Source organism: Nicotiana tabacum, chromosome 20, assembly GCF_000715075.1.
Source record: "Nicotiana tabacum cultivar K326 chromosome 20, ASM71507v2, whole genome shotgun sequence".
NCBI lineage: Eukaryota > Viridiplantae > Streptophyta > Magnoliopsida > Solanales > Solanaceae > Nicotiana > Nicotiana tabacum.
Window position 1 is genome coordinate 31,683,170 of NC_134099.1, and position 24,973 is coordinate 31,708,142.

Below are 24,973 nucleotides of genomic sequence, written 5' to 3' on the forward strand. Positions count from 1 at the left end.
TTGGAGAGGTTTGAGACACTTAGTCTCTTTTGAGTAAGCTTAAGTTGGAAAAGTCAGCCGGACATTGACATATGTGAAAAAGGGCTCGGATGTGAATTTTGATAGTTCAGATAGCTTCATGAGGTGATTAGGTACTTAGGGGTGTGTTCGGAACGTAATTTGGAGGTCCGTGGTAGATTTAGGCTTGAATTGACGAAATTGGAATTTCGACATTGTCCGATTGGTAGTGGAAATTTTGATATCGGGGTCAGAATGGATTTTTGAAAGTAGGAGTAGGTCCGTTGTGTCATTTGTGACGTATGTGCAAAATTTCAGGTCATTCGGAGGTGGTTTTATAGACTTTTTGATCGTTTGCAAAATTAACAAGTTTTAAAATCCTTAGGCTTAAATCCGAGGGTGATTTGGTGTTTCGACATTATTTGGAGTTATCCAAAGATTGGTATAAGTTAGAATAGTAGTATATGACTTGTTCGTACTTTCAGTTGAGGTCCCGGGGGCCTCGAGGTAATTTCGGATGGTTATCGAGAAGTTTGGAGATTTGTTGGAGCAGCTTCAGCTGCTGATTTACTGTCATAACCGCACCTGCGTATTGGGGACCGCAGCTGTGATGACTGCAGAAGCAAGATGAAGCCACAGATGCGGCCACAGGTGAAGAAGGCAGAAGCCGCAGATGCGGAGAGTGGAGCTCACCTGTGAAGGCGCAGGTGCGGATATTTGATCACAGGTGCGGTAAGGGCAATGTAATGAAAAATCGAAGAAGTGGTTGGTTATGCACAGAAGCAGACCCGCAGGTGCGGTATCGCTGGGCAGAACATATAAATAGATACCTTCGCAAATTTTTGCTAAGTTTCACCATTTTTGAAGACGGGAAGAGAGCTAGGGCTGTGATTTTTCAAGGAAAATGAAGGACTTCAGTTGGGTAAGATTCTTAAGCCTTGTTATTTGTGTTTATGGCCATTTTCCATTATTTAGTCATGGTATTAGTGGAAATTAAGGAGGAAAGTTGGGAGATTAGGGCTTGGAATTGGAGACTTTGATTTAGGGATTTGAAGGGTTGTTTGTGATTGAATTTTGGTGTATTTGGTATGTATGAACTCATGAGAATGTAAGCATTCTAGTTTTGTGAATTTTATCGGAATCCGAGATGTGGGCCCCGGGGTCAGGTTTGACCAATTTCTGGAATTCTGATGTAATTTGATTATTTTCGCGTGGGCTTTGTTCCCTGAGTATATATTGATGTTATGGTTCTGATTTTGGTTAGATTCGGTCCATTTGGAGTCTGAATCAAGAGGAAAGGGCATCGCGGGCTAGAGTTTCGCTTGGCTTGAGGTAAGTAACGTCACACCTCCTTTTTACACACCCGAAGGTAGTACAAGGGAGTTTTTCCAATTTAAGTGACATTATTCGAAATGAGATTATTTATTTTATTTCAGAGTCGCCACTTGGGATATTTTAATTGGTGTCCCAAGTCACCGGTTTATTTTAAATCCCAAATCGAGGAAATTTAGACTTTTCTTTTGAAGTCTGCGAACCAGAAATTCTAGATAAGGAATTCTGTTAACCCGGGGAGAAGGTGTTAGGCATTCCCGGGTTCTATAGTTCTAGCACGGTCGCTTAGCAATTTATATTTGGCTTAATTGTTTAACTACACATTTTTAAGACCTATGTGAAATTATCTTTTTACCGCTTTTAAAAACTTGATTTATTTGTAATTAAAGAATTGAGTTACGCATACATATACTCTTTTCTTTTGGCGCGTCAAAAATCATGTCACGCGAACGTGTCCACAATTAATAACGCTTTGTTTATTTTATTAAGAAAGTTTAGTCAAGTTGCGCGAACGCATACCTCGAGTCTTTTGAGAATTTAGTTTGCAATAATATTATGCGAAGTATATATAATCGCAATACTAATCTAAATCGGGCCTAAAGCAAACTACGAGTGTTCATTATTTTTCCTAAATTATTTGCTTTAAGAAGAAATTGACATTGCGCACCAGTTCAAGCAACGAGGAAGATGGTTGCAACAGATGTGTCGCAAAACTTCCATCTTACTGTTAGTCCTTATACCAGTATGCCACAATTCAACTTAACCATTCTTGTTTATATGAACACCAAACAATTACAAGCTTTTTATAATTTGACATACCTTAGGACAAATTCCCAAGAGATGCAAGCAGCCATATTCTAATTCACTACCTCGTTCAAAACACAATATTGTCGAAAAACACATGTACATGCAACATGGTATAGCACCAAAAGAATACAGGGGATAAAGTTAAAAGAATGTAGTAACATAATGACCATAGGTTCTTGTACAACAATCTTGCTTTTTGCATTCCTTTAATAGATAAACATATAGTGAAAGTTTTTAACAAAAATAGAAAAAACAGATCCACAACATTGTGCGAACGGTGACAACTTGTTCAAAATCATACGCATCACAGAAACCACTCCACCTTTCACATTTAGCAAATTTAGTACTTCAGCAAATTAATCTCTTTTGCTGTTGTGTTAACTTATGAAGATAGGAAATTTTGAGCAGGTGAACGTTTTTGAGATGTTCTGGACCGATGACATTTGCATATTATGTTGAAGTAACCTGTGTTTTGCATCACACGAGGTTGACTAGTTTTGACTAAAATAACAGTTAACAGTTAACAAGAGTGCTGAAACAGAGAATTTTGTTTGAAAACTGATACTTTGGAAGCAGGAAAACTTCCATGGCAAGGCATTCTTCCCAAAGTTGAAAATTATCTAAAACAAATTTGCAGATCAATTATACTACAACCAAATACTAGTATAAAATTCAAAACCATGTGCCTAATGCTTCATCCAATTTTACTTTCTATGGAAAATATTCAAAGATCCATTTGGACAGCAAATTGACGTCTCAAAGCTTCAAAACTTCGGCAAAGGATTTACATTTCTTCCCATTTGAACTATCAACATTTCATTAAACAACTTATGGTAACATACTGTCTAACCAAAATCATAGATTCAACACCTCAAAATCAACCAAAATCATAGCTTAGCAAACTCGCAAAAGGAAAACAAGAATTTGCTATCAATCAATCGTGGAAATGAAACAAGTAAAACCACAATCATCCCATACAAATCTCACCTAAGAAAATATGAGCTTTATATCATTCAACCCAAAGTGTCATACCTGATTACATCAGAATAAACAACAAAGAAGTATATCCCTGGTCCCAAATGACTGAATTGTAAGCTCTTCTTTACTTCAACCCAGCCCGATTAAGCTATGAGCAGAAAACAGCTAAAAGAAACACAGCTCCAAAATCTCAATAAGGTTCAGCAGCAACAAGAACCCGCACATGAATCACGAATACGAGTCGGAATCACGAATGCACTGATTTGAGAATCGATCAAACTCTACTATAAAAAAAAATCAAACGTCAACAAATTGCAGAGTTTTTTTTTTAATTTTTTTGACTCTTTTAGAATGAAAAACTTGAACGAAGAAACAAGAAAAAAAAAACTCAGATCATTGCGCCTTTTTCGTATGTTTTCTGAAGGAAAAACTAAAAAAAAAAGTCTGAAGAGGGTGACCACTAAAAACCTAGAAAATTGCTTGACTAAGTTTTTTGAGATTTTTTTCCGATTTTTTTCTCTATATTTCTCTCTCCCTGATTTTTTCTCTGATTTTCTCCTTGATTTTTCTTCCCCCCATAACATAATACTCACCTCATATATATAGTCTTCAAGATCTTTAAGAAATCTGCCCAAAATCCGAAAAATCTCCCAAGTTTTCGAACAATTTTGGGACATATGGAGGGCGTGGATTGATTCACATCTATCTGTGGCTCCCATTCGTCGTACAATCGTCCTTTTTGTACATAAATCGTGCAATTTTGGAGAGAAAATTTGTACCCCTCTCTGACAAAACCGTTGGGAATCAAATGACGTGGAGGGGAGAACCATTTTGAGTGAACTCGGGTGAGTTAATGGTGAGTTGGGCGAGTTGAGAGTGGGGAAGATGAAGGAACAGTAGAGTTGGGCGCCGCACCTCTGATTTGTTAAGGTTAGGGTTCAAATGGGGAAAAATTATAAGAAGATTTGGTGGGTCTGCCCGGTTTGGGCTAGGGCGGACCGGTGGGAAAGGGGTTCTTTGGGCCGAATTTGGGTGTGTTTAAAAATGGCCCAAAACCAAATTAAAACCCTTGTCTGCAATTAACTTCTTTTATTCTTTTCCCTTTCTTTTTATCTCTTTTTTGAATTAAAAATCCTAAATTATCTAAAATATAAAATTAAACTAATTAACTAATTATAGAAATTGTAAACATTAATTTAATCTATATTAAAAGTGGAAAATCAATAAATTAAAAAAAACTAAAGGACAAAAATGCAAAAATGAGCTATTTTTGTGATTTTCAAATTTTATAAAACAAATAATTACTAATTAATTCTAAAAATGCAAAAACAAATCCTAAATTCAATGCATGATATTTTTGGTATTTTCATGATTTAAATAAAAATTAAATAGGCAAGAAAAATGTAAACTATTAATAAAATCTACAAAAATTCCGAAAAATGGCCAGTAATCAATAAAAAATCTATTTTCTTAGATTTTGTAAGAGTATTTCATGTATTGCAAAAATCACGTGCTCACAGCTTCCCTTCTTTGCTCGGAGACACGAAGAGTTTTTGGGCAAAGATAAAATGAGCAATTACGAGGGATTTTTGCCCGTTTGAAACTCCATGAAAAGAATTTTTTGAAAGAATCTGACCGAACCTTGCTTCAGAGGTTGCCTACATATCCTTGGCTATAAAGGAATCAGGTCAGTGTAGTTCTGGAAGTTTTGATAGCTGGGACTACCGGAAAGTTGTGATTTCACTGCTGTTGCTGCTTGCTGTGCTCCTTATTACATCAAAAATGAAAAATAAAAAGCTAATCTAGCTAAACCTATCAGCTACAAGTTACAAGATTCCTATCTATAAATCTTTTGATGCTTGATCTTGAGTCTTGGATAGTTCTCGCTGCAGACTCCGATCTAAATCTTGACGCTCGTCAACTGTAGGTGCTGGTTCTTTCTTCAGCTTTGGATCAAGGCGGGACATGCGAAGCTTGTGACTTCAATCATACCTTGAGCAGTTCGCGTCTTTCTCCACTTCAGCACTTTGAGTTCACTTCTTTTTTGTTCTTTTTGTTCTTTTCTTTATTTTGGATTGAGACTCATTATTTTGGTCATCTCGAGTCCTGTGCCTCGAGGTCAAACCTACTCAGACACCAAAATAAACAAACGAACGAAATTTTTCTGCACCAGTTTTCACTAGGAAAATTTCGTGAGTTATTTGTAACGAAAATCTAAACTATTTTTTTAAAGCAATAAAATTAGGATTGTGTATCTTCAGGAGAAAGAGATTAGGGAATGAAGACCTATATCTAAAAATTCTCAACTAAGGGATTGGAGCCCTAATGTTGGTAAAAGACGACTAAGGAATGGAGACCCTATATCTAAAAATCTCAACTCAGTGATTAGAGCCCTAATGTTGGCAAAAGTAGACTAGGGAATAGAGACCCTATGTCTAAAATCTCAACTTAGGGATTGGAGCCCTAATGTTGGCAAATACAACTAGGGAATGGAGGCCCTATGTCTAAAAATCTCAACTCAGGGATTAAAGCCCTAATGTCGGCAAAAGACGACTGGGAATGAAGGCCCTATGTCTAAAAATCTCAACTCAGGGATTGGAGCCCTAATGTTGGCAAAGGCGACAAGAGAATGGAGACCCTATGTCTAAAAATCTCAACTTAAGGATTGGAGCCCTAATGTTGGCAAAAGGCGACTAGGGAATGGGGGCCCTATGTCTAAAAATCTAAACTCAGAGATTGGAGCCCTAATGTTGGTAATAGGCGACTAGGGAATGGGGACCCTATGTATAAAAATCTCAACTTAGGGATTGGAGCCCTAATGTTGGAAAAGGCGACTAGGGAATGGAGGCCCTATGTCTAAAAATCTCAACTTAGGGATTGGAGCCCTAATGGTTGCAAAAGGTGACTAGAGAATGGGGGCCCTATGTCTAAAAATCTCAACTCACGGATTGCAACCCTAATGTTGGCAAAGGCGACTAGGTAATGGAGGCCCTATGTCTATAAATACCAACTCGGGAATTGGAGCCCTAATGTTGGCAAAAGGCGACTAGGGAATGGAGGCCCTACGTCTAAAAATCCCAACTTAGGGATTGGAGCCCTAATGTTGGCAAAGGCGAATAGGGAATGGAGGCCCTACGTCTAAAAATCTCAACTCAGGGATTGGAGCCCTAATGTTAGCAAAAGGTGACTAGGGAATGGAGGCCCTATGTCTAAAAATCTCAACTTAGGGATTGGAGCCCTAATGTTGGCAAAGGCGACTAGGGAATGGAGGCCCTATGTCTAAAAATCCGAATTCAGGGATTGGAGCCCTAATGTTGGTAAAAGGCGACTAGGGAATGGAGCCTTATGTCCAAAAATCTCAACTTAGGGGTTGGAGCCCTAATGTTGGCAAAGGCGACTAGGGAATGGATGCCCTATGTCTAAAAATCTCAACTTAGGGATTGGAGCCCTAATGTTGGCAAAGACAACTAGGGAATAGAGGTCATATGTCTAAAAATCTCAACTGAGGTATTGGAGCCCTAATGTTGGCAAAAGGCGACTAGGGAATGGAGGCCCTATGTCTAAAATTTCATCTCAGGGATTGGAGCCCTAATGTTGGTAAAAAGGCGACTAGGGAATGCAGCCTTATGTCTAAAATCTCAACTCAGGGATTGGAGCCCTAATGTTGGAAAAAAGGAGACTATGGAATGGAGGCCCTAAGGAATGGTAATGGGAAATGATCTTTTCTCGTCACCTTGTTAAGCTTCTGGTAATCCATACAAACTCTCCAACCCGTTACTGTCCGAGACGGAATAAGCTCATTGTTGTCATTGGTCACAACAATCATCCCACCCTTCTTCGGTACACATTGTATCGGAGAAGTCCATGAACTGTCAGAAATAGGATAAACCACACCGACGTCAAGCCACTTGATAACCTCTTTCTTTACCGCTTCTTGCATCTCCTCATTTAGTCTTCTTTGATGTTCAAGTGAAGGCTTTGCATCCTCCTCCAAGATGATTTTATGCATGCAAAAGGCGGGGCTTATAACCCGAATATCCGCCAATGTCCATCCAATCGCCTTCTTGCGCTTTTGAAGAACCGCCAAAGTGGCGTCAACCTGCACGTTAGTTAAGCAAGACGAAAGAATAACACGTAAAGTAGAATTTGAACCCCAAGAATTCATACCTGAGGTGTGGAGGAAGTGGCTTCAACTCCAACACTGATGGCTCCTCAATCGATGGCTTTGTTGGTGGAGTTTTGCGGTTTTCAAGATCCAAAGATAACTTTCTAGGCTCATATGAATATGAACCCATACCATGCAATGCATTCACGCACTCCACTCTACTAGCATCATCATGGACATCCATGTTAAGAAGCACGGCCTCAAGAGGATCTTCAACATTTATCATGGAACTTGTGTCATTCACTATCACAGGTGTGACAATGTCCACAAATGAACACACCTCTATGCTATTGGGTTGTCTTATTGATTTGCAAACATGGAATACCACCTTCTCATCTCCCACTCGGAATGTCAACTCACCCATTTCAACATGAACCAATGCCTTCCCCGTAGCTTGGAAAGGTCTCCCAAGAATAATTGGCACTTCAAAGTCCACCTCACAATCCAATATGACAAAGTCGGCCGGCAGTATGAATTTATCAACACGGACAAGAACATCATCAATTATGCCCAACGGTCGCTTCATCGATCGATCCGCCATTTGAAGTCTCATTGAGGTTGGCCTAGGTTGCCCGATTCCCAAAGTCTTGAAGACCGAATAAGGCATCAAATTAATGTTAGCCCCCAAGTCACAAAGGGCTTTGGAAAAAGCTGCACTACCAATAGTGCAAGGGATAGTAAAAGCTCCGGGGTCTTCAAGTTTCGGGGCCATAGAATGCACTATATAACTCACTTGATGCGTCATTTTAATTGTCTCACATTCCATCGACCTATTATTTGTTACCAAATCCTTCATGAACTTTGCATACCCCGACATTTGTTCAAGTGCCTCCACCAACAGCACATTGATAGTAAGACTCTTCATCATTTCGATGAACTTTTTGAATTGATTTTCACCTTTTTTCTTTGCTAACCATTGAGGATAAAGTGGAGGTGGCCTAGGCAAGGGTGCCTTGGCGTTTGGCACAACTGGCTCGGGCATGTCAATCAGATGTTCCCTAGACGGGTTCACGGCATTTTGCGTCTCTACCCCGGCTTCATCATCAATATCAATCCGTACATCATTGGTCACATTTTGTTCAACCACATCATCAACATTCAAAGGCACATCATCATCATGCAACTCAACTTCATCCTCCACAACTTGCTTATCTCTCGAGGCATGCACATCACTGCCTCTTCCACTTCTAGTTGTAACCGCTATCACATGGTTGTTATTCCCACCCTTTGGGTTCACTACCGTATCTCCTGGTAGAGCACCCTTTGGACGAGTATTCAAAGCTTGAGAAATTTGCCCTAGTTGCACCTCCAAGTTCCTGATTGAGGTGTTATGAGAAGACAATTGCGCCTCAGAATCTTGGTTCTTTTTCATCATTTGTTCGAACATGTTCTCAATTCTCCCCATATCACTCCCGGAAGAACTCGGACCTTGAGAAGGAAAGGGGGGTGGATTGTTACCTTGCCCCCGGTTGCCTTGGTTTCTGCTATTATTCCACCCTCCTTGATTGTTGTTATTGCCAGAATTATTATTGTTCCCGTTCCAATTGCCTTGATTGTTACCTTGGTTACCCCAATTGTTGTTTTGATTGTTGTTGTTACAATTGCCACCACCTTGTTGTTGGTTGTTATTATTCCAATTACCGCCGCTTTGTTGATTGCCCCAATTTCCTTGGGGGCGCCATTGTTGATTCCCTTGATTTCCTCTATTCCCTTGGTAGTTATTGACATATTGACATTCTTCGCTTTGCTCATCATAGCACTCATTCGAATAACCACCACCATCATTGTTGTTGTCAAATTGCTCACAATTACCTTGAGGTTGTTGTTGCCCTCTTTGCCTCCTTTTCAACATAGAAAAACCTTCCATTGCATTGACTTGGCGCGGGTTTTGGACTTGTTGCAATTGCACCTTCGCCAATTGATTCATAGTTGTTGTAAGCTCGGCAATAGCTTGACCATGATCATGCAATTCCTTGTGCAAATGGATGACCGTGGAGTCACCTTGGGGCACATTTGCTCGGTTTTGCCATGCCGATGAGGTGTCGGCCATTTCATCAAGTACAACACATGCCTCTTAGTAAGTAAGATTCATAAAGTTCCTTCCGACCAATTGGTTCACAATGCACTGATTCGTGCTATTGATGCCCCGATAAAAAGTTTGTTGTATCATCGCCTCGGTCATGTCGTTATTAGGGCACTCCTTCACCATTGTTCTATATCTTTCCCATATCTCGTGCAAAGGTTCCGTTGGCACTTTCTTGAAAGCTAGAATTTCATCCGAAAGAGCCGCCATATGACTTGGAGAAAAGAACTTGGCAATAAATTTGTCCCCCAATTCATCCCATGTGGTGATAGAATGATTGGGGAGCCTTTCTAACCAATCCAATGCTTTACCCCGAAGAGAGAACGGGAAAAGTCTCAATCTCAATGCATCTTCGGACACGTTTGTCTGCTTGCTACCCCAACATCTATCCACGAACCCCTTCAAGTGCTTGTAGGCATTTTGATCGGAGGCGCCCGTAAAATACCCTCTTTGCTCGAGCAAGGTCAACATAAAATTTGCGATTTGAAAGTTCCCCGCCCGGATTCGGGGAGGAACAATAGCACTGGAATATCCTTGATTTGGTAGAACTCTGGGAGCCACTCTCGGCGGTGGTGGAGGAGGGTTTGGAATATTCTCTTTCGGATTAGCATTTTTCATTGGCATTTAGGCCTCTCCTTTGATCTTGAGGTAAGACCTCATCTTGTTCTAGATCCTCTACCTCCTCCCCCGCTATCACATTGCTGAGAGGGTCATTTGCATTAAGAGCTATTTGTACCTGATTTATCGACACAAACAAAATTAGTAAACAAGAAGGAAAGAGAAGAAAAACACAAAACTAACTAAACAGATAGTCAACACCGTAAGCTCCCTGGCAACGGCACCAAAAAGTGATCGCTGCCAACTCGACGCTACACCTAGATAGGAAGAGTGGATCGTAATAGCTTTTACCCGAATAGAGGTCGGGATCGATTTCCTCAGGGAGCTAGTAGTGGAGTTGGATTTTCTGTCTAGTTTAGAGATGTGTTTGTACTCCTAATGTCACTTCAAACATTTTTGGTTTTTGACTTTTATAACTACTATTATAAAACTAATGATTAACACTAAATTATGCTATGAGAATATTTCTAAGTTGCATCTAATATGAAGAAAGGCACTAGGGTCGTGACACTACCTAGGTGGCTAATTGACGGGTTGATGCTACTAAGGATAGATTGACATATCTGGGGATTATGCTATAACCGTTGCATAATTGTACCCACTCTCACACCTCTCAGTAGAGAGAGTGATTTTGCCCAATTAACTCTCTCGAGACCAATTGGGTAGGCCAATTTGATCAAGCAACCAGGGTTCAAGTAAGGTAATTACTCTCTCGAGATTTAACCCGTTAATTGGAACTATCATTTCTCATGAGTCCATCCCAATTCCGTGTTGGGTCAATTTTGGGGTCATAGACTCTCTTTCTCAAGAGGAGTTAGACCCACTAAGCTAGAATCAGTGTTTGCAACCACAAATTCGAAATTAAAACATAAAATCAACTCAAATAGCAAACACCCATAATCATTTTAACCCTAGATGAAAACACCCATCAATTACCCACACTAGGGTTAAGCCACAACCCTAGCTAATGGGTTTAGCTACTCATGCTTGATATAGAAATTGAAGAAATAGATGAAGAACTAAGCATATTAATTAATTATTAGGGAGAAACTACAATAATCTATCGTTAATGAAGAGCAAAAGTGCCGAAAATGGCTACAAAACTGAGTCTCACGAGCGCAACTAAGTCTGGAATATAAAACCTTGACCTAAAAATGGTAACATGTTCTATTTATACTAGGATGGAAAAATTGGACAAAAATACCCCTGTGGGGTCACCGCGGACCGCGCAAAATAGATCGCGGCCGCACTGGCTCTTGGACTTCTTGTTTCTGCTTCTCTAAAGTTGGGGACCGCAGACCGCGTGAAAATGCACCACGGCCACGGTGGAAGTTGGTGCGGCCGCACAAAAACGAGCGCGGACCGCATTACTTAGAATTGGCAAATTGTGAGCTCTCTGAATCTCTGCTCCGTGGACCCCACAAAAGAGTAGCGCGGCCGCGGAGCCTGATCGCGGACTGCGAGAATTGTACCACGCCCGCGTTTCCTCCAGCTTGAATATGTCAACTCTTTGAACTTTCTAGTGCAGCCGCATTCACTTTTGCGCGGTCCGCACTAGATTCTCTTTTCCTCAATTCAATTAGTCTTTGACACTTGAGCAGGTTTCACTCCTTTTTGAGCCGTTCTTTGACATTTGTCATTTTGTCGATCAAACCTGCAATCAAGCACAACTTGTGAGCATTTTGAGACTCTTTTGTAGCAATTTATAACCAAAGAATAGGCAAGTAGAGGCATAAATATGTTAAAATCCCGGCATAAACATCCTAGTTCGTGAAATTCCCCCAATCTGAGGCTCACCACCCTCATCTCTGCCTGTAGTCTCCCCAGATAATGAAGTTGTGGGGGAGATGGAGTAGTCCCCACTACCGGCTGCAGACTCGTCAGATGAATCCGAAACTACATTTACCGGTCTTTTGATGGTAGGTGATGCTAGAGGGGTATCAGTTAGGTGGAAGGGGTTGGTTATGTGAGTTGGGACTGAATCTGAGGAGATGTATTTGGAGGGCACATACTCGCTTCCCGAGGAATGAGAAGCAGCCTTATCAGGAGCTCTTATCAGTTTTTGGGTCTTTTTGATGTTCTCCCAAGACTGGGGAGTGAGTTTTTCTATTCTCTTGCCTTTACCCCCTCGGGAGGAACCACCTCTCTCGGGTTGTTGTTGTTGTGATCCCTTGCCACCTCGTTGTTTAACCATTATCTGCAAACACACGCATCTAACATTGTTAGTTTAAGCACAGGCAATGAAATAGGTGAATGAAAAAAAAATGCAGACAACAGTTGAAGAACACAGTTACAGAAACTTGCACCGCAGCCCGCACAAGCAGGAGTGCGGCCACGTTGGAGGCACCACGGACCGCGATCCGCGCTGGGCAAAGGCCCAAAATAACAACTCTCTGAATCTCCCACCGTGGTCCGCACAAAATAGGGTTGCGGCCGCAGTGGGCCAGCGCGGACCGCACAAAAGTGCAATGCGGCCGCACTGGAAAAAGTCAACTTGCAATCAACGAACACCGCGGTCCGCACAAAAAAGCAACGCGGACCGCGTCAGGGCAGCGCGGTCGCGCAAAGGTGACCGCGGTCCGCGCTGTGATAGGGTTTACGAGAACTAAGCTAGGGTTGCATTTTTGCCATTCTTGTTCAAGTTTTTACACCTACTTTGTCCCTACTCAGTTCACCTATTGATTAGGCACATTCAGCACATAACCCAGGTTTTAAACTATCCTAAACTAATAATTAAATGCAAAAGAAGAAGCTAGGAGACGACAGAAGAGGCTAAAACTACTAGGTAATCAAGTAAAATGAAAATATGAAATTAATTAATCACAAATGCATGAAATGTTACCAGGTTTGTGAAGATTGAATGCAATTAGTCCAAGCAAGCAAGATTTACGGTCTCAGAAAGGGATGAATAGTAGTTTTAGGGCTCAGAGTTTTCAAAGTTCGAAAATGGTATACTGAGACCTTGGGGCTCTATTTATAGAAAATGATACGGGCCCCATACTCACCTACCAGCGCAGCTGCACAAAATGGACTACGGACCGCGCTAGATTTCACCAAATAAAGTTTCAGTAGGCAACCTATGTGGACCGCGTAAAAGCAGACCGCGGCTGCGAAGGTCCACCGCGGACCCTAATAACTGGACCGTGGCCGCAGTGGAAAACTTTAGAGAGCATCACATGTGGACCATGCCAGTGCGCACCGCGCAGAGTGCACCGCGGCCGCACTGGCAAACTTCAGAGACTGTTCAATTTGTTCCAACTTGTTTTGCACTGCATCAACACAATCCCTGCAACATCTCATAACCAATTAGCTCAAAAATCCTAATCTACAACAGAAAAACAAAGAAAAAGAAAAAGACATGGGTTGCCTCCCAAGAAGCGCCTGATTTAACGTCGCGGCACGATGCATGTTACCACCTCATCACTTCTAATGAATGAGTGCCACCACGTGGTTGTCATCGAACTTCCCCAAATAATGCTTAACACGATGTCCATTGACTCTGAATATTTCACTATTCTTGTTCCTTAGATCAAGAGCACCAAATGGGGTCACGAGCACAACTTCAAATGGCCCACTCCACTTTGATTTGAGCTTTCCCGGAAACAGACGTAACCGGGAGTTGAAAAGAAGGACCATATCACCAACTTTGAATTCCTTTACCCGAGTATATTTGTCATGAAGATACTTCATCTTGTCCTTATACAAGGACGAGCTGGAGTAGGCATGAAATCTAAACTCATCAAGCTCATTAAGTTGCTCAACACAGAGATTCGCAGCAACATCCCATTCCAAGTTCAACTTCCTTAAGGCCCACATAGACTTGTGTTCCAATTCGACCGGAAGATGGCAAGCTTTTCCAAATACCAACCGGTATGGGGAGATACCAATTGGGGTCTTATAAGCCGTCCGGTACGCCCATAGAGTGTCATCCAACTTTTTCGACCAATCGGTCCTATTGGCATTGACCATCTTGGACAAGATACTCTTTATTTCTCGGTTGGAGAGTTCCACTTGACCACTAGCTTGAGGATGATCGGGGGTAGTCACTTTGTGATTTACTCCATACTTGGAAAGCAATGGATCAAAAGCCTTGTTGCAAAAGTGACACTCTTCATCACTAATAATAGTACGAGGAGTGACAAACCTTGTGAAGATACACTTTTTCAAAAATGCCACAACACTCCGGTCTTCATTGTTGGGTAAAGCCACGGCTTCAACCCACTTTGAGACATAATCCACCACTATGAGAATGTAAGTGTTCCCACAAGAGCTCACGAAAGGACCCATCAAATCGACGCCCCAAACATAAAAAATATCCACCTCGAGAATCGTATTGAGAGGCATCTCGTCCCTTTTTGAAATTTTGCCGGCTCTTTGACATTCATCACATCGCTTGACCACATCACCCGCATCTTTAAATAAGGTAGGCCAATAAAATCCGCAACTAAGCACTTTAGAAGCCGTCCTCGCCCCGTCATGGTGGACACCATAGGGAGAGGAGTGGCAAGCCTCCAAAATACCCAGTTGTTCCTCCTCCGGGACACAACAACGAATTACACCATCGGTTCAAATCTTAAACAAATATGGTTCGTCCCAATAAAAATCCAAACTATCGCACTTGAGCTTCTTCCTTTGGTTAGAAGAGAGCTCAGACGGGATGATTCCGGTAACAAGATAATTTGCAACATCGGCGAACCACAACATTACATTCATTGACACCGCAAGGAGTTGCTCCTCGGGGAATGTGTCATTGATTTCAAGGCTGTCATAAGGCCTCCCCTCTTCCTCAAAACGGGACAAGTGGTCCGCCACTTGATTCTCACTCCCTTTTCTGTCCACTATTTCTAGATCAAACTCCTGAAGAAGAAGAACCCATCTCATCAATCTCGCCTTGGAGTCTTTCTTGGTCATCAAATACCTAAGGGCGGCATGATCGGTATGCACAATAACTTTGGCCCCCATAAGGTAAGGTCAAAACTTTTCCATAGCAAACACAATAGCCAATAACTCATTCTCGGTGACTATGTAATTCCTTTGGGCCTCATTCATTGTCTTACTAGCGTAGTACACTGAATGGAACATCTTGTTGATCCTTTGGCCCCAAACATCCCCAACCGCAACGTCACTAGCATCGCACATGAGCTCAAAAGGTGAGCTCCAATTTGGTGCGGTGATGATGGGGGTAGAAGTCAACTTGAGCTTAAGAAGCTCGAATGCTTGCATACAACTTTCATCGAACAAGAACTTTGCATCCTTCTCTAGCAACTTGCATAACGGATGTATCACTTTAGAAAAATACTTTATGAACCTCCGATAGAAACCCGCGTGCCCAAGGAAACTCCTCACCCCTTTGACAGAAGTAGGGGAGGAAGCCTCGAAATGACCTTAATCTTGGCCTTATCAACTTCAATTCCTCGCTTCGAGATCTTGTGACCCAATACTATACCTTCTTATACCATAAAATGACACTTTTTCCAATTTAGAACAAGGTTGGTTTCTTCACACTGGGCCAATACTCTATCCAAGATGTTTCAACTGAAATATGAACAGACTAATAGAGTTAGAAGATAATAAAAGCTAGAAAGTGATAGTATATTGCTTTGTATTGTGTTAATATGATGTGTTTTACAAATAATCAGACCCCCTTTATATAGTAGGGGAGTCCTACTCTTGATACAATTCTATATGAGGTAAGAAATCTCATGATTAGCCAATTAACCGTTCCATCCTTGATATGTGTCGAGATTTCCGCCGTGATCTGCACTCGATCGCGGATATTTCTTCCTTTTGTTATTCGGCATGGCAAATTTCCCTCGATCTCGTCGGATCTCGATCTTGCCGGTCCCGGGGTCGAACTTAACGATATAACCTCGCACCTTGATTTGGTATAATCCGAGGTCGGACCTTAACCTATCATATTTCAATCTCGATTAATCACACAACGGGCGAGCCCGATTTTGACCATATACATTATTAATTTCTTATGCAATGGACATACTATATAAAATTTTGGTAACTGCCACCCATTATGGGCACTGTTAGATAAGATCGAAGAATATAGAACAAAGGTTTTGATATTCATAAAGAAGCTAAAAGCATATTCTTGTACCATCTTGGATTTCATTTTGCAAACATGTAAAATTCATAGAAAAGATATTTTTTGAAAAAATGTAAATATGCTTAATCATTCTTAAGAACCATAATGTCATAAGTTTAGATTATATAATTTCGCGGTACATACTGCTGTCACATTGAACATTCTTTACTTTCCTATTATCTATTCGACAATAACGACTGATTTAAATGTGTCAATTATTAAAATTGTGCAAAAATAGCTCTTGGGAATTTATTCATTCATATAAAATTAGATTCGGGTCTGATGTTTATTCATATATTGTTCAACTTTATAGATAAAATATTAGACTATTGTCTAACGTTTACAAGATCGTGCTCTAACTTTTTCACCAAAGTTTCAATTTGATCAAAAGAGTTCTTTAGAGCGTGGTCTAAAAAAAACCATACTAAACAACTATCCAAAAAGAGCCGACCGGCAATTTGCATCTATACTTAGTTTTTGGGTCACCTTTTAACTTATACCAACTTTGAAAAAAAATTTACAAGCGTACCCACTTTTCGGGTAACTTCAGACATACGGACCTGAAGTAGCAAAGGCAAACACGCAAACTTCAGTTCATAGGGCAATGGCAAACTTCAATTCAATAAAACTACATGTTTTGGCTGAAGTTTTTGTTTTGTAATTGTTGAACTTCAACATTCTAGGAGTTGAAAGTTCGTTTAATATTTGCTGAACTTCAGCATTGTAGGAGCTGAAGTTTTTGTTTATATTTGTTGAACTTCAGCTCGATTATTTTGTACTTGAAAACAAAAACATGTGTACTGTGATATAAATTTACGAGTATCTTGTGCTAATTCATTGGCTAGGAAAAAAATGCATCCACCTAACTAGAAACAAAGGAGACAAAGTGCAAAAACGATACATCAGTAGTTTAACAAGCAGCTAGAGCAGAAAACAATGAAAGAATCTGCATGTTTCTTGCTCTGTTCACAAAATGTCTCTTCTATTGAAAACTTGGAGGTAAGCGGCAGTAGAGTGGAAAATCTTGAGAAGAAGAAAACAAAGGAGGACGAGAAAGAGGTCTAAAGTTGTTTAAAAAGTGATTATAGGTTAAATGGGGGCGACCAAATAAGGCGTCCCGTGCAATTTTTACGAAAATAACACTGCAAAGGCCATTATCGTGTAGCAAAAATAGAAAAAATAATTACATTCCTATATACTATATGAAACTATATTACCCTCCCTATTCAAGTTCCACTTTAATTACCTTCTATATACAAAATTACCAATTATGTACATTTTTAGGATTTAAGGATAATTAATCAATTCCTACAATTACTCCCACCCCCCACGTTTCTCTCTCTTTATATCACCCCCCTGTCACGACCCTAACCCCGAACCCAGTCGTGATGGCGCCTCTCGTGAACACAAGGCCAGCCAGTCTAACACAATTCGTCCTTTTAAGCAGTTAAATAACATAAAGATAGTTTAAACACGATTTAATAGCAATATTTAGTGGAAATACAGATAACAAAGTAGAAATACATCCCGATACAGCCCTATCCGGGGTGTCACAAGTCACGAGCGTCTAAGATACTAAATCCTCAAATGTAACTACAAAGTCTCAAATACTAAAATAGAACGTATAAGAAATATATAGAGAGGAGCTCCAGGCTGCGAACGCCAGCAACTACCTAAAGACTCCTCGAAGATCCGCCTGAAGCTAGAATGAGTCAGCACTCGGGAGCGGGACCTGCTGCGCCTGAATCTGCACACACGATGCAGGGAGTAATGTGAGTACTCCGACCCAGTGAGTAATAAATATAAATAATGCCGAAAGGAAGAAAACACGTAAAAAGACAAGGCATTCTATAACGAAGCAGTAAAATCACTTAAAAACAATAAATCGGTGAAGTATCAAGTAAAATCCCTTTTTCAACAAGTAAAACAAGTAATTGACAGGTAAATAACAAATAGAAGTTCGCCCCTCGGGCACAGTATCAACAAATCCGCCCCTCGGGAAACAACTCATAACAGTACCAACCCCTCGGGCTCAATCTCAGATCACAATGGGTACCCGCGCTCACTGGAGGTGTACAGACTCCGAGGAGGGGCCCCTTACGGCCCAAGTGCAATATCAAGCCATCTCGTGGCATCAAATCTAGGACCTTTGCCTCTATCAATCAAGCCACCTCGTGGCGTATATATGTATCTCAGTCCCTCGGCCTCATACCAGTATCAATGTTCCTCACAATATAGGCCCTCAGCCTTACTCAGTCCAGAAATCATCACAAGCCCCTCGGGCATTAGCAAAACAGTAGTTCTCAGCCCAAAACATCATTTAAGTCTCAAAATTGAGTAAAAATGGCTGAGTAGTAAAATAGTAGAAAGTAGCATGACTGAGTTCAAGTAATAAGTCAAAACAGTGAAGAAAGAGTGATAAAAATCCTCGAAGGATTCAAATAGTTGGCACGAAGCCCAAATATGGCAATCAGCCCAAATCATGATGATAAAAAATAACTTTCAGTCAAATACGTGGTAAGATCATCAATCGGGACGGACCAAGTCACCATCCCCAATAGTACACGATCCCACGTTCGTCATCGAGCGTGTGTATCACCTCAATATAGCATTACGATGTGCAATCCGGGGTTTCAAACCCTCAAGACATCATTTAGAATCATTACTCACCTCGAACTGGCTAAATCTCTAGCTCGCGATGCCTTTGGCCCTCGAATCGGCCTCAACGCGCGTCAAATCTATCCAAAATCAGAACGAATACGTCACAATATGCTCAGGGAACAAAACCCAAGCGAAAACAATCGAAAAATACCAAAAATCCCGAAATTAGCAAAACTCGAGCCCCGGGCCCACTTCTTGAAACTCAGAAATCTTCACTTCAACGGGTTCCTTATCTCGCTACGAGTTCATACATATCAAAAGTTCTCAAATCCGACCTCAAATGGTCCTCCAAATTCTCAATCAAAAGTCCAAAATTCCAAGCCCTAGTTCTTCCATTTTTAGCTTATGTTTCCATGAATTTCTAGGTAGATTACACAATGGATTCGAGTTTTAGGTCCGAAATTCTTACCTCCAATCGTTTCCCCTTGAATCTCTCTTTAATATCCTTCAAAATCTCTCAAAAATGAGTAGCTATGGGTGAAAATAGACCCACATTCGCGAACAAGACGGCATTAAAAACATTTTGCCCAGGCCTCATTTCCTTCTATGCGATTGCTAAAAATCCCTCGCGATCGCGAAGCACAAAAATCCAACTCCCAAAATTCACTCTATGCGATCGCAATATATCTCCTGCGAACGCAATGCCCAGGCTCCTTACTCTACGAGATCGCGGACACCCTTTCGCGTTCGCAATGAACAAAACCATCCAGGCCCCCATGTCCAATTTACTCTATGCGAACGCAGACCTCACTACGCGTTCGCGAAGAATAACCTCAACAAATAATGCGATCGCATGCCAAACTCCACGAACGCAAAGCACAAATGAACAGCCTCCTCAAAACCTCCTATGCGATCGCATGACACCCTAAGCGATCGCATAGAACAAAGTTCTGCAACACCTGAGCAGATTTTTCTGCAATCTCTCAACTCCAAAAACGATCCGATTGACCACCCAAAACTCACCCGAGGCCCCCGGGACCTCAACCAATGGCACCAACACATCCTAAAACATTATTCAAACTTGTTCCAATCATCAAAACACCTCAAACAACATCAAATCATTCAAAACACATCGGATTCAAGCCTAAGTTTCTAAAATCTTCCGAAATACGCTTTTGATCAAAAATCCAACCAAACCACGTCCGAATGACCTGCAATTTTGCACACACATTCAAAATGACACAAAGAAGCTACTAAACTCTCGGAATTCCATTCTGACCCTTATATCAAAATCTCACCTATCAATCGGAAATCGCCAAAATATCAATTTCGCCAATTCAAGCTTAATTCTACTCCGGACCTCCAAAACCGATTCTGATCACACCCCTAAGTCATAGATTACCTCCCAAAGCTAACTGAACCATCGTAACTCACATCCGAGCCTTCTAACACATAAGTCAACATCCGATTGACTTTTCCAACTTAAACCTTCTTAAAAGAGACTAAGTGTCTCAAACTTCACCAAACGCATTCCGTACTCGATCCGACCAACCCGATACCTCGAAACACGGATAATGAAGCATAAAGAAGTAGAAATGGGGGAAACAGAGCAGTAACTCATGGGACGACTGGCCGGGTCGTCACAACCCCCCCCCCCCACGTTTCTCTCTCCATATCCCAAACCTTCCCCCACGTATCTTGCACAAGAGAGCAACAATTCTACTATTGATAGCCATTAAAAAGCTTTGAATTTGAATTTGGGTTTTCAAAAAATATTATTTGTTTCAATTGAGTGTTGTTGCAAATAATTAGGAATTCTCTCTATGTATCTCTTTATATCTTAATCCTTAATTCCAGTAATGTAAAGTAAAGAAATAGAGAGAAACAATTCCACCATTGACATCTATTAAAAAGCTTTGAATCTTTGAATTCGAATTTGGGTTTTCAAAAATCATTATTTGTTTGGATTGGATGTTGTTGAAAATAATTGGGAATATTGTTTGGAGTTTATATCTCAATTTTGAGGGTATTTTGGTGAAGATTAGATTTGTTTTTGCTGATGTTTCAGATTGAAACTTGAAGAAGAAGATATAATATACATTATACTGCAGAAATTATATATAAAGTTGTAAAATTGTATAAAAATTGTATTCTATTGTTTATATATATATATATAAACAGAATACAATTATATTGTAGTAAAGTTGTAGTAAAATTGTAAAAAAATTATATTCTATTGTATATATATATTGCATGAAAGTTGAACAATATTATATAAAAATTATATTTAGGTTGTATGATATTGTAGTTGTATATAACTGAGTAGAAATAATGTATGAAAATTGAAGATAAGTTGTAAATAAGTTGTATAATATATAATTAGTTGTATGAAATTTATTTTTACTATGTATAAAGCAGATACAAAATATACAAAAGACATATTATATAAATTTTGTATAAAATTTATATTTAAGTTGTATGTTATTGTAGTTGTATTTAACTGGGTAGAAATGTTACACCCCATATTTTCGTATGTAAGAGTACGTCATAAGTCAATTAATGTAAGCTCAGAAATGGAATCATCTTTCAAAAGTTTACTAAGTTAGTTCATCATGTTAACGTGGAGGTTACAAATATTTAAGATCATTGATACCAAGTAGCAAGAGAGTTTGAAGGCTTAGAAACTAAACAAATTGAAGAAAATAAGTTTCGTCGAAAGTCGACAAGTTGGAATGTTTTACAATGTACTTTTGGGGTGAAACTAGGGTGATTAACATTATAAGGAGATTATAATATGTGTTATTTTAGTCGTATGATAGTTGGTGTTATGTTTTGAAGTCAAATGAGTTGTGGAACAAAAGTTGGAAAAGGTCATCACAAGTTCCATTCATAAATGTGCTGAAAATTAGGTCAAATGTAACTGAGCTTTTCTCCCAATATACTTGTAATTAGGGGATGATCTGCCTATCAAATTAAAGACCTATTAGTCTAGTTTCCAAGTCAATAAACCGTTTGTTAATAAGATATTGGAGTAGAGAGATATTTACGTTTTTGCGAGACTGCGCAGGCTGGTAGGTGACAAGTAGGTGCATCACCTACTTGCCAAAATGAGAGGACTCAATTAAAAGCCCAAAGTCGGACAAGAGGGGTCTTTTAAGGGACTATAAACTCAGTTATTTCACCTGTCTTTCAGACCAATAAAACCTAATTGAACCCCTGCAACTTCTCCCCAAAAATCCCACACAAACCCTAGGGTATTCCGGGTGTTACGATGCGATTCTAGTGCTGAAAAGTCCGGAAGACTTGCTAGTTTCTCTTTCTCCTTCTTGTAGCCATGTTGAGGAACTTATTTGATGAAAATGGACCAGGTTTCGTGGGTTATACTCAGTACAAGATAAGTTTATGCTTCTCCTTCCATTATCTATGCGTTTGCGAGTTGTAACTCGATCGTAAAGAATAGAACTAGCTAGTTTCGAAAGAATGGTATGTTGTTTGTTCTTTTGTAATGGTTGTCTGGTTGTGAACTTATTTTTAAGTTGAATTCATGGCTGGTTTATTGTATAAGAGGTATAATGATGTACTTTTGGTTGTATTTCTCAATTTTAAAGAAAAGACAAGTCGAAACGTGTTTAAGTAAACTGAAAAATTATTTTTGAGTTGATGAACTTGTGGGACTGTTTTTGGGTTGTTTCATGTTGGTATTGGGTTGTCTCTTTTACTACTATTTTTATGGAGTTGAGAGTAGGAAGGGTGTGGAGAAATACCACATAATGGCAAGGTTGTTTGTTGGTCGTTCGTCGTAATATTTTCGGATTGTTTAACCCTCTTATGGTTGTCGTGTTGTGTATGAAGTGATAGGGGTATGTTGGGCTGTTTGTGATTGTTTTGACTAGTGTGAAGTCATATATATATAGGGGAGGTGCTTTCCGTTTCATTGTATAATAGGTTGTGGTCGATACATAATAGTTACGACGCTTAAACTTTAAGAAGAGTGTCATTTCTTTTATTTTAGACTAAGGATCCATGAAATTGCATAGCTTGTGGTTGGGAAGAATATACATGGTATGATAAGGCACTTACTTCTTTATTTTGGCATGATCTAAAGTGACATGAACATAAACAGTACGTTAATTCATAACGGATCTACTCCTAGAAACTAAGGTTGTCCATGTTGTTCTTTCCTTCTAAAGTAATTCTAAACAAGTGTGTATGATCCTTAAATCCTACTATGGTTCATATTGATGGTAGGGATGTCCATAATGTTAATCGAAGGTGCAATTACCTTACATCACTCCGAAAGGGTTAGAACGTGATTCCATGAGTCGAGCATGCATTATATATATGTATCTATTTTACTCTACCGAGCCGCGCTATAGTCGGCCGGGTACGGCACCTATTGTGTAACCACTGATCTGTTGGGATTACCGAGCTCCACGTGGCCGGGTACGTTTCTACCAATCCTTATGATGGCCGAGTACGTTTGTTTACCGAGTCCTCTTTGAGGCCGGGTACGATATGATGATGCTCATAGAGGCATATGCTTTATAAACGTTTATGTATATAATATATATGTATTATTCATTTCATATTAGTAGCCCCCAGAGGCACTCAGATGTTACAAGTTGTATCTCTTATATCTCTCTTTACATTACTGTTCTTATTTATGTTTTCTTGCCTTACATGCTCAGTACTTTATTCGTACTGACGTCTCTTTTGCCTGGGGACGCTGCGTTTCTTGCCTGCAGGTCCTGATAGACAGGTTGTCATTCCTCCAAGTAGGCTATCAGCTCAGCGGAAGGTGTTGGTGCACTCCACTTGCTCCGGAGTTGCCTATTTGGTTAGTATGCTTTGGATATGTATTGATTGGTATGGCGGGGCCCTGTCTCGACCTTTATTATATTAGGTACTCTTAGAGGCTTGTAGACAGATGTCAGGTGTATGGATACTTGTATGCCCTTTTCGGCTTTTGTTTTGAGTTTACAATGGTCATGTCGGCCTTATAGGACCATATGTCACATGTATAAGTTTGCATATAATGTTGGGTCGTCATATGTTGAGTATTCCCTTATGTTTCATTCTTGTTATGTCATGACGAGTTTTCTGGCTCATTTACCCATGATAGTATGATAAAGAAGATATGTTACGTTGGTACTCGGTTGAGTAAGGCATCGGGTGCTCGTCGCGGCCCATTTGGTTTGGGTCGTGACAAGAAATAATGTTTGAAAGTTGTAGATAAGTTGTAGATAAATTGTATAATATATAATTTGTTGTATGAAATTTGTTTTTACTATGTATAAATCAGATACAAAATATGGAAAAGACATATTGTATAAAATTTGTCTTTAAGTTGTATGTTATTGTAGTTGTATTTAACTAGATAGTGTACGAAAAAATTCCATGAATAAATTGTGTGCATATAAACGAATTCATAATATGTTAACAAACTGACAACGTGCAGTTGTTAACCAGAAGTGATGCATTCCAAGAACATAAAATGTATAACAATGTGCAGTTAGATGGGAAGCCTGTTAAGATTGAAATAGCTGGTTTCAACCCAGAAGTTCCTTTGTCAGCTCGTGTAAATGTAGTTGGCGGAGCGAAGTGGAGAAGGACAGGTGTATGTCAATCGATTAATCATCTCTTTTTTTGATTGAGAATTTTGTTTCTTTCATGTATGTGTATGTTTGAATGCTCACTATGATCTTATATGCTTAAATTTCTGTATTCTTTTTGTCTTACCAAATTGCATGCAGTGGATATATTATGATCAGAATTGTGCCTAATAGATTCTAGAGTCTGCTCCAATTGAATTGCTTTATTTCAGGCTAGAATTCTGAAGATGGATTGACATCTATTTCAATCTCTGTTTTTCTTTGTTGATAACAATGGGAAGTTATTTGTTGAATCAAGAAAATAAAAAAGAAACTAAAGCTCTAAGGTTATTTACAAACATCAATTTGAAACTTTTGGAAGGGAACCAACTAATGAAAATTGTTTTTGATTTTGACGAGGAGATCGAAAAATCAGAAGATGATTTGTGAGAAAACATATGAGTGGAAACATAAGGAAATAGAAATGGATAAAAAAAAAGAAAAAGGTGTAACTACATCCTTTGATTGAAGGCACAAATAATAGATTGAGAGCCTTTTAAGGTGGATTGTATATATTTTGTAAACAAAACTTGTTTATGCCGGGTAATTAACTAAACATAGACATTAAGGGTAGTAAAATTTCAAATAGTGTATAGGAATGAAAAAATCCCAAAAGGTAAATATCTAAGGATCTACTATTGGGC

The 24,973-nt window shown here is 39.7% G+C and overlaps 1 long non-coding RNA gene across 1 annotated transcript; it reads right to left on the reverse strand.

The window, feature by feature from the left end:
* Positions 1-3,073: 3,073 nt before the first annotated feature.
* On the reverse strand, positions 3,074-4,034 carry LOC107774969 (uncharacterized). The gene is made up of 2 exons (XR_001645619.2): positions 3,708-4,034; positions 3,074-3,395 (listed from the first exon to the last, which is right to left on the reverse strand). It is a non-coding gene; the product is annotated as an uncharacterized LOC107774969 (long non-coding RNA).
* Positions 4,035-24,973: the final 20,939 nt, after the last annotated feature.